Source organism: Drosophila takahashii, chromosome 3R (assembly GCF_030179915.1).
Source record: "Drosophila takahashii strain IR98-3 E-12201 chromosome 3R, DtakHiC1v2, whole genome shotgun sequence".
Taxonomy (NCBI): domain Eukaryota; kingdom Metazoa; phylum Arthropoda; class Insecta; order Diptera; family Drosophilidae; genus Drosophila; species Drosophila takahashii.
The window spans coordinates 31,927,171-31,943,951 of NC_091681.1; the positions used below are offsets into that span (position 1 = coordinate 31,927,171).

General features: G+C 39.0%; 1 protein-coding gene across 4 annotated transcripts in view; it reads right to left on the minus strand.

The window, feature by feature from the left end:
• Fur1 (Furin 1) overlaps positions 1–16,781 on the minus strand; it is a 150,300-nt gene that overhangs the window by 63,046 nt on the left and 70,473 nt on the right. The window lies entirely within an intron of this gene.

Consider the following 16,781-nt stretch of genomic DNA (forward strand, 5'->3'; position numbering starts at 1 on the left):
GTCCAAATATGCCAGAACGGGCGGCGTATAAGGGCAAAATATGCACACAAGAACTTTTATCTGCTATTAATTGGGGAAAGGCAACAAAAGAAAAATATTGATTGCCACTTTGCATCGTTAGCGTGGGGAAATGCCAAACGAAGGCCAGGCCATTTGAATGCTGAATGTTGACAGGCTGCAGAGTAGCCTAGAATGGATTATGGCCCAAAGGGGAAACTGTTGGCCAAAAGCCAGTAGCCAGTAGCCAGTATCGCATTGATTGTCACCCGTGGACAAGTTTCGATTGCAAATGAGAATCAACGCGGAGCTCCACTAGCTAGCGAAGCTCATAGAGAGGATGATTCCAAGCTTCCGACTAATGCCACTGTCAAAATATGCCCATGACTGATGATGGCCAGAGGCCAGTGCATTGACGGGCATATTTCATCTATTGATAGAGGATTTCTGGATTTGGCCAGTCACTCGGCCAGAAAGTCGTTCCGAGTGGGGGGCGTAATTAAAGCGAGTGACAGCGGAAATGCCAAGCACAAGGAGATGGATCGTTTTTGGGGTTCGACGGGGGAGAGACACCGAAAGGCGATGGCGATGGCAACGTCGATGGCAATGTGTTGTTTGGACGGATTTGACGGGCGGCGACGGAAGCCGTGTTGGTGTGCAGTGTTCGGTCCATGGTAATCAATGGCTAAGTGGATAGGAAATTGAATTTTGTGTGGGGATGGCTTTCAATCGGACATGGCCTAAAGGAAAATGATTTTTCGTAATCTGCTGGTGTGCTCCTAATGCCATTAAAGCTGGTTGATGGAATTTCATTATTTATTTTTCCCCCTTAAACTAAAAAAGGGTTTATTTTTTAGGTCAGCTGTCTGCAAATTATTTCTATTGCAAAATTTCATCATTTTTATCTCCAGACAAACCAACTGATAACAAAGATCGTGTGACCTTGCTCATACGAGTATCTTATCAAATTGTACCCAAACTACAAAGTTAAGTTTAATATTTTTCGTATTTTTCTGCCGGAACAAAAGCCATATATTATTTATTTGTTGGGGTCTAATCCACTTACATTTATTGAAGAAATTTTCTCCATTTCTTATTTACTTCCGCTTTATATTTACTAAAGGTTCGAGAGCTTCATTTCTTTCTACAAAAAAGCTCTCATTGGAAATTCAACAACGGATTCTGTGAGCTGAAAAAGTGAAACTCTTATTAGAATTTCAAAATTGACAATGTGCACACTTTTTTCGCTGCCGGGGTCTTACAGCTCACTTTCTGGGCATTGAAATGGACTGTCGTCAGCGGGGGGAGGACTGCTTCACCTCTCTGATCTCATCGAAAGCCGATGCACATGAATGCACAGGCCAAAAGGAGCTGTTGGAGGAGACCGGAGGAGACCGGCGACTCCTTTACATTGACTGTGCACCTTTTGTGCTTGAACTTCCTTCCGCATTGAGTCGTCGTCAACACCATACCATCCTCATCCCCATCCTTTGCACCCTGTCCCTTGCGTCCTTCCTCCTTCGTCACCAACTTTGACTTTGACTGACGGCATTTGTCAGTGGCAGACACAAAGTAATCATTACTTGGCGCACTTCCACAGCAGCTGCAGCTTCACTTCCACCTCCACCTCATCTCTCAACACCTCGCAGGCCCACTAAGCGTATACTTAATAATAAGAAAATAAGTGCCATGTCAATGTAGGCGTGGCAGGAGGGGCTAGGACTCTCCTTGGCTGGCTGACTGGCTCACATGCTAACGAAAAGTGGAAAACGGTGTCAAAGTCACCGACAAGAACATCGCACTAGTTGGCTGACGAAAGTTGAAAGTGTACGGTGGAACAGCAACAACAACCAGCGACCTGACAACTTGAGACAAATTGAAGCGTTGTTTCTTTTTATAAGGGAAAAAAGGACCGATGCGTTGGTCCTTGGGGTCGAAAGTGCTTGACAACCAATAAAGTGCTGAAACTAGTTAAGTTCCAGTTCATGAATTTACAAACAAACTAGTGGTTGCTGCGACTTCTGTTAGATAAATATATAAAAGTCTGAGCCTTACTTGTTTAAGTCAATGCAATATGGTCTTAGCTCTTTCCTTAATTGTTCCCTTAAGCCTTCCAACACTTTTCCACCTCCTTTTTCTGCATGTCAAGCAATTTACCTAGGCCCTGCTAACATCCCTAAGGTTTTCGCATCATAAACCGATCTATTTTCACTCAGCAAACAAGGCATAAAAAACTGTCCGCCCACAGAAAAAAACACAGCAATCAGAAATCACTCAAATGCCCAACAGAAATCCTTAAATTGCTTAAACCACAGCCGTCTGGCTGGCAGGCAGGAAGAAAAAGAAAAGGAAAACAAACGCAAGAAAATAAAAGAGCACATCATAGAGAGATGACAATGCCAGGCATCGGTTTAACAGTCCTCGAGGCATTTTTTGGCCAAATAGACCGACACTTGGCTGCTGCTTTGGCATCCTTTGCGGTTGTGTGCCCTGCGAGTGTTGTTAGTTCCTGTGAATCGCCGCTCTATGCAAAATGCCGTGTCAAATGCAGGACTGAAAGGGCTAAAGAGTACCACGATACCAGAACACCAGGATGTCAGGATACCGAGATGCTCGAATGTGCGGGAAGCAGCAGCAAAACACATTAAGCCAAGGAAGAGACTGCTGCTGCTGCTGCTTCTGTTGGGGAAAAAACGAAGCTGCAGATGAAGCAGCAGTAGTTAGAAGCTTAAAAAGGCTACAAAAGTGCCTGCGAGAAGTCAAAAGGCAGCAAATGCACTGAGGGAAAACATTTATAATTTTAAAAGTTGAATTTTTCTTTAATACAAAATGACTTAAAAGGCATTTCATTCTCCGACTTGAAAATTTGTTTTTAAAATATCCCATTTATAACCAAAATACTACTGGCATGGTCACACTGTATCATTAGTTTTGTTTTTAGCCATCTGTTAGTATAATGGTCACACTGCCCCTTCATTAAGACACAACTAAACTAAGGTTTTTTGTTTCAGTGAAAGCTTAGCTCCTTTGTTGCTTTGTTTGTGCGGCTGCATTTGTCTTTTGGCCTCGCTTTTAATGTGTTTCGTGTGGTGGATTGAGGTGAGCTGCTTGTGTGGTGGCTTGTGTGCAGTAGTTTTCCGCAGTTTTCTGCTGGTGGCTTCACTTGTTTAATGATAGTTCCACAAAGGCAAATATGGACTCTCTAACACGAGCTTGGCTTTTACTCAGCACCCCCCTCAGTCAAACCATTCTTTTTTTTCGCGACCAGCAACTGGAGCGCAAAGTCAACAACAAAACAGCGTCGGTTAACGCCCGCAGAAAAGCGACTGAAGCCCAAAAGAAGGCGTAAAAAGGAAAGAGCCCCGGCCAAACAAAATGCCAAACAAAAAGCCATGGAAAAGTGTCAGAGGCACAGGGGTGAACCACTTTTTTTCACACCGTATTAGCACACGATCGTCAAACAAAAGGTGTTGCATACGTTTTTGCGGCCAGGCTAAATGCATGGAAACGCCATTTGCCATTTTCACCTGCTGTGGTGACTGTACCAAGTAGGTAGGCGACAACAGGTCACACCAAATGGCTTTGACAGATGACGGAGTGAGAATTCGCATCGGGGATTGGCCAGAAGCTGTCAGGTCCTGTTAGTTTTTGGCCAAATCAGCGGGAGTTTCGAGGCTTACCTTTGATGTCGAAAAACAAACTAGCAAGGACGTAAAAAGTACAGTTGTGCCCAAAGTTGCTAGTTGGTACACAGTTTTTTGATGGTGAAAAATTCAATTTAAAAGTTATTACCAAAAAAACGTGCATTCGTAATTGTCAGACTAACGTGCATGTAATAAACCTTCCACTGCCATCGCGCGATATTTAAAAATTATTAAAATAATTAAGAATTCTTAAAGATAATCCCGCATTTATTAAAAAGTCAAAAGGAAAATCGAATATAAAATCAACCAGGCATATTATGATAAAATCTCGGCCGCCAATCAATCATTTCTCGTGGCGAACAAATTTACCTGAGCAATAATAAAATTAAAGTTATGTTAATACCCATTCGTGCTGTAATGAATGTGAGTCGCCCGACTGCTGGCGATCTGTAGGATAATGGTATCGTGTGCCTTTCGGACCAACGGATTTTTAATTATTTCGCATTGTTTGTGCACCCAACGTATATATTTTCCACCGCTAGGTATTCCCCATCGCATGGTGATGCAAATTTCGAGCGGACTCGAGTATCGGATTGCTTCTTAATGTGCAAACAACGAAGCGCATTAAGTGAGGCCCTGAAAAGTGGGTGAAATGGATGGGCGGGGAAATACGTGGGAAAACGCCTTGCGGTATGCAATGCAATCTGAGTGCCTCGCCGGCATTAATTGATTTTGCATGGTCACTTGCAGCGGCCCAGGCGTAAGATAAATGACCAAGGATGGAAAAAAAAAAATAGGGGGGAGAATAAAGGAAAACGGAAAGAAAGAAATGCCGCCAATCCCAACATGTGTCATGCCGATGGAAGGGTTTTTTCCACTACTTTTGTTTCTCACGCTTTTCTTCGCCGCTGCATTTGCGAAATTAACTCGGAAGGTGGAAAATGCACCACCACTCCATTCAGCGGGCTCTGAATAACGCTTAATGTAAGTACGTGGCGGGGTAAAAAAAAAAAAGAAAAGCTCCTAAAAGTATGCGAAAATAAAAAGGTCCATACAAATTTCATTCAGAACAAAAGACGCCTCAAGGCAAGAGCTAACAACAACAACAACAACAGCACCTACCTCAAGTGCAATCCGACAGTAAAAGGGTTTTGGAAAAAAAGAAAAACAACAGGAGACAGAAGGACCCTTTCTGACAGCTCTCCATCCACTCAATGACTCCCGCAACTCAACTGAATTCTCAACTTATGTTTTGCTGCTCATATAAACACAAAGCACAATTATGACTTGTTTTTAAACAATTGAAATGCCCAGAAGGCAAACGAAAGTTTAAATACCCTAAAAGGTGTGAGATGCAGGAATTATGAAAGCCCAATTAAACAATAACTTTTAAAAGTGTTAAATATCTAGTATTTTATCCAATATTTTACTTAGTATTTTATAAAATTCTTTGCATTTTATTAGTTTTGTGCCACAAGACTTTAAACTTACACATTCTAAAAGATCCAGTTTCTTTTAGCTAAATTCTTTGCCACTACAAACTATGCTCCACCACCGGAATTTGGAAAATTTCATATTTCCCCTTAGACTCAACAAGTCGCCTAGTAAGGCAAACCCCTTTGCATTCCGGGAAAGGCTATTAAGCCATCCAGAAAAGTCAGTCTCGTCTGCTACAGGATGTGGCAGCAGCCATTTCTTGCAACAGTTGCAACGCTCATGGCGGAAATGCAGATGGGTAATGCAACACCGAGACAGGTGGGCAGCACAACGATTACGACTACGACGATGATGATGAAGATGGAAGTCCTCGTAGGTAGAGGGGTAAACAGACAAAGTGCACTTCCCTGCATTTTTCCTTTCCTTGATGGACTGCATTAACATTGACAATGATAATGAAAATGTTCTTTAGTCAGAAAAGTCTTGAAAATATAAATCGTAAGGCAAATAACTTGTTCTTTAGTTTATACAGAGTCTTTCCTGTAATTCATGTAGATCCAAAAAACTTTTTAGCTCGTGATAATTTTTATAGCCAAAGCTTAATGTTTTTTTAAAGAACTATTTAGATTGTCATGAGTTTAATTATTAAACTGATAACGATTTAAATTTAGGAACCCACATACCAGACCCCAATTGTACACTTGTTATCATGCTAAAGTCAATTTTTCCAGAATTCGTCTTAAGTTTTAGTTCTTCTAATCTAAACCAATTATGTGCTGTGCTTCGAACAGAGAGTTTAGATGTATATATACGTGTATGTTGTATAATGCACAATGTAAGTACAAATACTGATAGGAGTTTTGCTGCCGATCGATCGAATATTTTTTCTAGAAATATTTCTTTGGCAGTCACTTAAAAGTATTCATCATGTTCGCATCGAAACTTCTTACTTTTGGAATCGTATTCCTGCTGCTTTTGGGACAGCTTTCGGGACAATACAAGAGGATGAAGAGGCAGTACAACAGCTATGGTGCGGGTCAATATACCCCCAGGACGGCCATGGGTCCTAATTATGATCCTGAGGACTCTGAGGACTCGTATCCCTACTCATGGGAAACTAGAGCAGGCGGAGGAACATGGAACCGCCCACATCGTTATTGGAACAAATAGTTTTCTGATGAAAAAAAAATAATGCATTCTACCTGTGTCAATTCGAAAATATACGAATCACATTAAATTCTAATTTTAAATTAAACAAAGAAGAAAATCGCTGTTTTTGTGTTTGAATTTCTGACGGGAATTTCGTGGTGTTGGCAAGCAGCGAAGTCAAGTGCAAGACGCAGGAATTATGAAATGCAGAAAGACTGGATATTTGATGAAACCATTAAATAAATAAATAATAAATAACCCTAAAAATTTTTAATCATTTTGAGCTCGTAATAATTTTTGTAATCAAAGCTGAATGTTTCTTTTAGATACTATGCATATTGCCATGATTTTATTTATTGAACTGATAACGATTTAAATTTAGGAACTCATTCATAAAATGTTCAGTGTAGATTGTACACATTTATTTACATTTGTTATCAAGTTAGGGTCAATTTTTAAAGATTTCTTCTTAAATCCCAGTTCTTCTAATCTGAACCAATTATGAGCTATGGTTTGAGCAGAGAGATTAAATGTATATATATGTACATTGTTCATATATATGTATATATACTGATAAGCGTGTTGCTTTCATTGGATCGATTATTTTCATTTAGTCACTTAAAATTAATCAACATGTTCGCATCGAAATTTCTTACTTTTGGATTCGTATTTTTGCTGCTTTTGGGACAGCTTTCGGGACATTACAACAGGATGAAGAGGCAGGAGAACATCACTGCTGCGGATGAAAACCTCTACAGGACAGCCGTTGGTATACGATATTCCGAACATCCAAAATCATGGAGGGATAGAGTAGGTAGTGGGACAAGGCACCGAACACATGGTAATTCTAACGCTAGTTTTCGAATGAAAAAAAAATAATGGAGTCTACCAGTGTTAATTCGAATATAAATTAAATAAAAAAGGATAATAATATGAAAAGGTTACGAAACTACAGGGGTGGTCAAAAGTATTTTCACAAATGTTAATATTAACTGTACTTATATTTTGAACTTATAATATAAACTTTTGGCACCTATAGAAAGAGCACTTCAATTCCGTTTAAATGACACAATAATTTTCTTAACCCATTAAGACCCCTTTGAAAAGTGAGCAAATTTTGCGAAATTCAAATTTTAAAGTTTTTTCCTGGGGCTTAAAACAAAAATGTTTTGATGCAAAGTTGTTCCCCAATTAAAATTAATAATAACTGCAAAAAAAAATGTTTTCAAAATATTTTTCCTTGTTATACCCTTGCAGAGGGTATTATGATTTCAGTCAGAAGTTTGCAACGCAGTGAAGGAGACGTTTCCGACCCCATAAAGTATATATATTCTTGATCAGCATCACAAGACGAGTCGATCTAGCCATGTCCGTCTGTCCGTCTGTCCGTCTGTCCGTCCGTCTGTCCGTCTGTCCGTCTGTCCGTCTGTCCGTCTGTCTGTTTCTACGCAAACTAGTCTCTCAGTTTTTGAGCTATTGGGATGAAACTTTCCCAAAAGTCTTCTTTCTATTGCAGGTAGTATATATGTCGGAGCCGACCGGATCGGACAACTATATCTTATAGCTCCCATAGGAACAATCGGAAAAAAAAAACTTTAAAAAATTCTAGCTTCGGTGTTTTTTGAAATATTACCTTCTACTTTTGGGAATGTTATTTTTTAAATATATCTGAATTTCGAATTAATTATTTAAAAATCGGACTACTATATCATATAGCTGCCATAGGAACGATCGGAAAATTAATGGAAAAGTAATAGGAAATAAATTCTAGCTTCTTTGGTTTTTATTGTATTATCTTCTACTCTATGATATGACTCTTTTTAAATATTTCCGAATTTCAATTTTAATTTAATCAAAATCGGACGACTATATCATATAGCTGCCATAGGAACGATCGGAAAATTAATGGAAAAGTAATAGGAAATAAATTCTAGCTTCTTTGGTTTTTATTGTATTATCTTCTACTCTAGGATATGACTCTTTTTAAATATTTTCGAATTTCAATTTTAATTTGATCAAAATCGGACGACTATATCATATAGCTGCCATAGGAACGATCGGAAAATTAATGAGAAATATTAGAAAATTGAACATTTTTGCGATTTGTTTATTAATAGGAATGATCTGCAAGGGTATATAAGCTTCGGCTGGCCGAAGCTAGCTTCCTTTCTTGTATTTGTTATGATTTTTTGAATGGAGACCTCTCAGTAAAATTTTCTATTAAAAGGAAGAAAAAGCGGCAAAAATAGATATTTTCAGACTAGACTTTTAACTCTACACATTTGCGGGTCATCTCTGGCTAAATCGCTGTTTGTGTGGTTGATTTTCCGTGGGGAATTTCGTGGAGTTGGCAAGCGGCGAAGCCAAGTGTAAATCAACAAATCAACAACTTAATATGCGCAAATTTTTGATGCCAACTGCAGTTGCTGGCAGAACCGCCAAATACAAAAACGAGAACAACACGGCGAGTAATCCACAGTGGAGTTTGGTTTGGTGGCGTTGGTTGGGGCTGGGGAATTGGGAATGGGACAGGGACTGGTGCAGGAACCTAGTGGAGCTGATGGCCCTGGCATCAGTTACCCGGGGGGGCAATGGTAATGGTGGTGCCCCCGAAAAATCCAGAGCCAACCGCCGAGTTGCAGGTTATTAGTATGCACAGCTTGCTGCATACTTTCAGGGACCTTGTTCGCCTGTTTATGCAAAATTTATGCGTGTCTATTCGCTCATGCTTGCCGCTCTGTCTCTTTCACGCCTCTTTTTCGCCCTCTCTTTCTTTTTTGTTCACTCCGTCTCTTTCACTCACACACCTTTTGGCTGCATGGCGGCGCCCGATTTCGCCGATTGTCGTCATTTCAATTAAGCCCGGCGCCGAAATGTATGCAATGGATGCTTTTTGTGCGGATTTTTACCGATTAATTTTTCATTATTATGCCAAGTGCTCGCAGGGGAAATGGAGATGGTTGGAAAAAAAGAGACAGGGAGCAAAGCACCCAAAGGCCAAAGAGCGAGATAGCCGCGAGTTCACGCACAACAAATGTGCCAAAAGTGGCAAATGACAGGCCCACAAAACAGCCGAACAAACTTTTCAATGCGCTAATAATTTTTGCACGCCCCAAAAAATATACAGAGCATTTGTTAGGGGAGCCTGCCAAAGAGGCGAACATACATATATTTTACGAGATTTCCATGGAAATTGCTTGCTCAAATGGATAATCCACAGCCAAGTTCATGTGGGGCTTTTGTATTCAACTGCAACGGAGGTCACATAAAATTAAGATATATTTTTGGTAATATTTTTAAAAGCTTTTACTTTAAAATTTAGTAATTTAAGAAAACTAAAGTACAATAATTTATTACATGATTTTATAAATATGTAAATTAAACAATAGTGCTGTAAAAATTTAGACAATCCCCTAAATTCGCTATACAAACCTAAAACAAACCAGAACTTTGTCAAAGCAACCCAGACTGCAAATGTCAATAAAAATTAACAACGAAAAGCTGAAAAGCTGCGACAAAGCCCACCGCTGGCCGCAACAACAAACAGACAGCACCACCCACTTAACCCCACTTCACTCTACACCATCCCATTCAAAACCTACCCCAGACCATCCAACACCACTCCATTTCATTGGGTCGTAGGTGCACATAGTTCGTGCGGTGTCTATGTAATTTAGACAATTAGAAAGTTTACGCCTGTAACAATTTCCTACTTCTGTTGTTGTTGGTCTAAACTTTTTCGCTTGTTTTTGTCCTTGTTATTTGCATGACAAATGGAAGGAGGGGAGTAAGTTCCAAAAGTTGACCATGTTCTGGTATTGCTTGTTAGCAGCTCAAGGGAACCTCATCGGGCTTAGTTGGCAACCCTGGCATATGTACTTGGCAGTTTCATATTTGCACAATACTTCATAATCAGTGGCTGGATTCTACCCTCTTTTCTCCCGCATTTTCTGCTGATGCTGCAAAAACGCGAACGCGCCAATTCCTCTTCAATGCGCCAATTGTGTTGTGCTCGAGTGCAGAGCTTAGTGTCGCCATATTGTCGAGATAACCGGGAATCGGAGGCTGGGATGCGGCTACCCAGATCCCTACTCATGCATATATGCAAATATCCAGTGGTAAAATCCACTATAAGTGGCTAAATTGCACAAGTAAACAATTTTTAAATGCAGCTTTCTGCCGGTTTAAGTCGCTAAATGAAACAAACCGCTGACATTTTGACACTTGGGGAAAAATGTGGAAAAGTCCTCGAATAGAGAATCATCGGTGTATCCTAAAAGCGTCTAGATATGTATCTAAAAGCTAGGAATACTTGTTAAAAATATTTTTTCAAAATATATTTCAACTAAAACCAATTAAACTTGTTTAAATTTTAATAAAGTAATAATGTGTAGACAATTTTCCCCCATTTTTACATTCACGTTTGGAGCTTTCATTTTTCATTTTACACACTATTATTTTTTAGCTGAGAGCTGAAATTCCGCTGACTGCCGTAACACTAATTTTCAGTTATTAGCGAAATGTCAAAACAAACGACAGCTTCCATTTAGCAGTTGCAGAATTTCCCAGCGGGTTTTTTCATATTTCCAGCTGACAGTCATTTGTATTTGTTGTGTAACAATTTGGTTTGTTAAATTGGTAAAACAGCGAAGGATTTTTTGCCTGAATTGAGGTCATAACGTAACACTCGAATTGAGTGAAAAAATTGAGAAAAATGGAAATTAATTTTGTAACGTTTGTTGTCATTAAGAAATTGCTTCAATATTTGAAGAGCCTTCGGAATAAATATTTAGGTTCTCCATAAAATCAGAAAAAAACGGGTAAACTAATATTTGTGTTGACCATCTTTGGCGGCATTAATCAAAACTCGACAGTCACATTTAATCAAGTCAAATCCCTGAAGATTTATGCATCATAAATACTAGACAAATTTCGGATGAGAGCTAAACAGCAGCGCAGGGGTCTCCATAAAAACCGAGCAGCGCAAATCCTCCAACCAGATGCCATTTGTCAGAAGCGATAAGCAAACATAGCAGCAAATGGCAAATAAACAAGGCACTAAAATATTAGAATGCGGAGTGAAGGAACCCAATGCCAAATCCAGATTTCAATCCCTGAGACCGAAAGACCCGAAAGCCGTAGCAACTCCCCGAGCGAAAACAAAACTAAAAGCTAGACAGATTTTTGCCTGATTACGCGCAGCATTCACCCTTCACTCCCCTCTTACACACAACAATGGTAAAATGGGAAATGCACTTCGGTGCGGACTCCCAAAAGTATGCAATGAAATGGGGGTAAAAAGAGGAAATGGAAAACTAGGGAGCCCAGCACGAACGAATGCGAACAAATTGATATGCAAATGTGAGTAGGAGACCCTAGACCCTAGACCCAAAAAAACGTAATAATAAAATAAAGTGGAACCCAAAGTACAAAGATGAGAGATGGAAGGGGGTTTTCTCGGGGCAGCCAGATCCTTGTATAAATGCTCCATGACTTCTCATTTCCGTTTTCGCCAGAAGCAGCAGCAGCTGCAACTGGCAGGCAAATCTGCGTCTTCCGGTCTAACAACAACACAAGAAAAAAATATGGAAAAGGTCGACAAAAAAATTAGGGAAAAATGTTAAGTATACGCCTAGGCGGAACAAGATGTTGGAAGAAGAAATATGAAGTATACGCCTAGTACAACAAGACGCCAATAACTTAACACAAGTTTACAGCTTTCAGCGCGGCGCCGATTGAATTAAAAGATTTTCTTGCTTTGCGCTGAAACGGAAAACTTTTTTTTGCTCAAAATTCAATTTGCCCTAACTTTCCCATTTTTTTTTGTTCACCATCATCTTTTTTCCCCATCATCAGCTGGTGGCCTTCTTAGTATGCGTTCGGGTGCAGGAACAACTTTTCCCCTTCAGCCTCATTGATTGAAATGCTAAGGCATGTATTCAGCTATATATATATCTGTATCCCCCGATCTCGCAAAAGTTGGCCCCTGGCAAATTCAGTTGTTCAACTAATGAGAGTCGCAGCTTCGCCTCGGGTTCTCATTCTGATGGACAAGCCAGATGAGCCGGGCAAAAGTCGTGACAATCATAAAAAAAAGCGAGCAAAGAACTGGAAAATGCAAACGAAAACTTTAAATGCCTTCGGTCAGTTGGCAAAATGTTCTTTTATCATGGGGCAAATGTTGCGGAAATTTTCGGGGCCACGAATCGGACCTGTTCGCATCAGCTTTCGCTCCTTGTAATTTTCCTTAAACAAAAAGTTTGTAAAGAATTATCTCAACTGACGTAACATTTAATCGAAATATATAAGGCTTAAGTTATGAAAGTTTATACTTTATCTTTTTTTCATTAGAAGAAGTCAAAAATATTCAATGAATAAGGAAAATATTATTCCCAAAATATTTTAACCGCATCAGAAATCAATCACATCAAATGGTTTAAGTATTAAGACATTTTCCAAGAACCAAAAGCAATCCCCAAAACGACTCCAATGAAGCATAAATAGGACATCAAGTGTTGGAAAATAAATTGGCAGCGGGGAAAGGAGCAAAAATGGTAAGCGAATTTTACACAGATCTTTTACTCGTAAAAAATGTCTGAAAAATGCAACAAAATGGCCAACTCTATGATGCTCATGACGATGATGGCCATGGGAGTGGGATTGTTTTCACGCCCTTTCGTGAACTTAATAAATACGTGAATCAGCCGACAGGTTCTCGCACCGTAGAATTGGGCTTACCGTGGGCATTTGCGCTTGATTGCCCACGAAATCGACAAAAATGAAGTGGAAATACCAAAGTGCTGGGCCCCAGAAGTCCGTGAAAAAACGTGATTGATGCCTGCGGACCGAGAAGGAGGCCGAAGGCTCAGGTTCAGTTTCGGATTCAGATTCGGGCGCTGATTCTGTTTCAGATTGTGTCTCAGATTCCGGATCCACAAACTCGATTGGAAGCCAGACGAACGAAATGGGGAAAAGGCTTGGCGACAAAAGGGGATAACACACACATCGCCATAACAATAAAAAACCCAGGCAGATCCTGCCTGTCTGACTGCCATCTGTTCTTTTTCTCTCCTTTTTTAGTGTCTCGCCCTCTGCTTTCTATCAGAATGTCTTCCTTTTTCCAAGCACTCTCGTCTGTTCCATTTTAAACAGTTTGCTGACTAGCATAAATATGTCTGCGGCAGCCATTTTGGGTGAGCGGAAAATAAAAATGGGCGTCTAATTGGCCAACCATTTTATTTCCGAAAAAGGTTTGTCAAATGCTTTTGTTAAATTAAATAAATAAAAATATTATTTGTAAACATGAGTCCTTTAAACAAATATTTATTGGGACAGCTTACCTGCAAAGAAAGAAAGTGAAATAATTATTTATAAGTAAAGAAAAAAATAATTTAAAATTTAAAGCCTAGAAGCAATTAAACGTAAATAATTCTTAACTGCATTAAATGTCAATAAATTGACTTCCCAAAAATAGTACAAATTCTTTCCGGGTTTTGTCAGCCTGCCACAATAAATTCCCAAGATCTCCACCGAGTTGCCCGCAAAATGCCATTAAAAAAGGAGCGCAAAGTTTTTTGCTATTTTGCGGAATTCCCACTCAAACTAAGTTGGAAAATGCAAATGTTTGTCTTCGTAAATGACAAGAAGATGCTACAAATTACATAAATAAAAGCAATAAAGTGCCAACGCATTTGCATAAAGCGCAGAAGGGGGCGGGGTTCTGGCAAGTGGGTTGTAAGAAACTTATGCTAAACAATCCGAGACGCAGTCGAGGGCGGTTTAGGCAGCTTAGTTGAACACCCCCGGCAAACTCGCAGGCGGCACACACATTCAATTACACATAAGATTCAGTTTACTTTCGCCCCGGGCACGCCCACAACATCAAAGGGCGTCATACTGACATTGATTTCTCTCTCCGGCCGTTAAAGCATTTATATGTCTGTGATATCAGGATTGTGTTCTTCTTAATCGCAAACTTATGCAATATCATTGCATTCGGGGGTTTTGTCTGAAGGAATGTCAATATATTTACACTCATAGAAATTTTTACCCTAAATCGCCCTAAAAAACTGACTTTTCGCCCGTGGATTTAGAAAATCGCCCATAAATCGTATCCGCTGGCGATTCGCCAGTGTATTTAGAAAAATTTTCTAAAAAATCCCGATGGAAATTTGGTTTAATTTAGGGTGATTTTTCTTGAAATAAGAAATATTTTCCTGTTTTTAGGGTGATTTGCCCTAATTTTAAGGTGTATTTTTCTAAAATTAAGGGCGAATTTTCTGATTTTATAGGCAAATGCCCTAAAAAATTAGACAAATTAAAAAAAAATCGTGTTTGAGCATGCTTAACTGAATTTGGGAAGCATGTTTTTTTTTTAATCGTCTATATTCTGGGACTGCTGCTTTAATTAAACAACACCGTCGGAGGACACCGTTTCATATTATTGTATTGGTGTGTAGCTTATATGGGAGCTGCGTTAAGAGGGGGGCCCGATCTATACAACACAGCCGTTAGAACTGAAAAATCATGTTTGTAAACGAATTAGGGAAATAAATATGAGGAGAAAAAACAACTTACTTTTTTTGGTCGTTGCGAGAATCGAACCCACGACCTCTCGGTTTAGAGTCTAGCGTCCTACCGCTGCACCACAGACCCATCGCGCAAGACAACGAACAAACTCTGCAGACATCTTATTTTCTTGAGGTCTACGTTATATTTTGACTAAAGGCAACTAAACCGTATATTTTTTCCTGACGATTGTGACAATTAGTCCCGTTTTCTTGCCAGCAAACACAAAGATGCTTTTAACTCAGAACTCCCATACGTTTTTAAGGTTTAAAGACTACTTTAATTTAAAATTCGGACGAAAAAATGTCCTTAGTATTATAACGTTTACAAAAAAAAAAAATAAATAAAAATCAAGTTGAATCACACAGGGTTCGAACCCACAACCCCACGACCTTAGTCCTCATATAGCAAAGATGAAAGCGCTAGTGATTAGACCGCTGGGCTACCGAATTTCACACTTTTGGAGTGATTTTTAAGGCGAATCGCCCTTGTATTTAGACAGATTTTGGAAAAAAAATTAGGGCAATTCGCCGTTGGATTTAGAAAAGGTCAAATCGAAGCAAATCGAAAAAATCGCCCTAATTATTAGAAAAATAGAAAAATTAACCCTAAAAATATTTTTTTATGGTCACCTGCCTTGAATTTATGGCAAAATTGTCGTGAAAATAGAAAATTTTTCTCAGTTCAGGGGCGAACATTTTTTTAGGGCAATTTTCTAAAATGTAGAAAATTATTTTTATGAGTGTACAGATGAGTTCAACAAAATAGTTGCAAGTACAAATAAATATATCAAAAAACATCTTAAATCAGATCTATTCATTTTTGATATATATATTTTTGATATCTTTAATAGAAATTCATGTAAAATGCACTGATATAAATATAAAATTCCATTAATTTGTATATTAAAGTAAAAATAAAATATAAGTTAGTATAATATGGGTTGTAATTATTATTAATGGAAATTCTCATTTCGTTTAGTTTCTGCATATATATCGCTCTTCAGCATGTGTCCATTTCTTATTCCTCCCAAGGACCGACTCTACCCATTTCAGAATATGCTGAGCTGTCATCCTTTTCCTGCCGCTCCCTATACCAATATCTCGGCTTCCTTTTGAGATGTTGAACTTTTTCCTTTTACGCTTTTGTCTTCAAGAGCCTCGAGGGCGGTTTTCTGGGACTTTGGCTTCCTTTGAGTCCTGGGAATTGGCCATAGCCCTCTCGCTCATACTCACACTCACACTCGCACACACATTGATGTTTGTCTTTTGCCGTTTGCCACTAATTCAACTTGGTTTGTCTCTGTGTGCGCCATTCCAGTCCATTAATTGAATGTCCCGCCCTTTCGCACATATTGGGTTTTAATTTTGTGGCTGCCCGTCTCTTTCATTTTCTGTGGCGGAAAATTTAATTTTCTCCCTGCCACTGAGATTTCCTTTATGAATTTCCTCTTTTTTTTTTTGCATTTAATTGGGCATCACAATAAAGTCACCTCAAACATTATTTAACTTGACAACAGGTGTGAAGATAGAGGATTTTCGCCTGCGACATGTGCGGAAAAAACAAAAGCAATAAATGAAAGTAATTTCCTGAGTGGTAAACTGAAAATCATTTTAAATAAGGCATGAAAACGCATTAAAGGCGGCGCCACCTTGTCAGACAATAAACAACAGCTTCCCCCTCGGGCTGTAAATATACATATATATTTATAAATTTAAACACACACACTCAGCCCCTCTTGGTTGCTCGGCTTTTTACTCTGATATCCGATAAGATGGTCTGACATTATTTACGTTCCTGCCTTTTTGTGGATTTTATGTGCAGGTAAAAGTATGTAAAGTAGCGAAAATTATGCCGAATATTATCAGAGCTCTTTATTTTAGCTGAATTAATAAAGAAATTTATTTTTAACTAGTAGTCCAATTGAATTGCTATATTATAATAATTATTTTTGTATTTTAAAACTAACATTTTAATAAAAAAAAT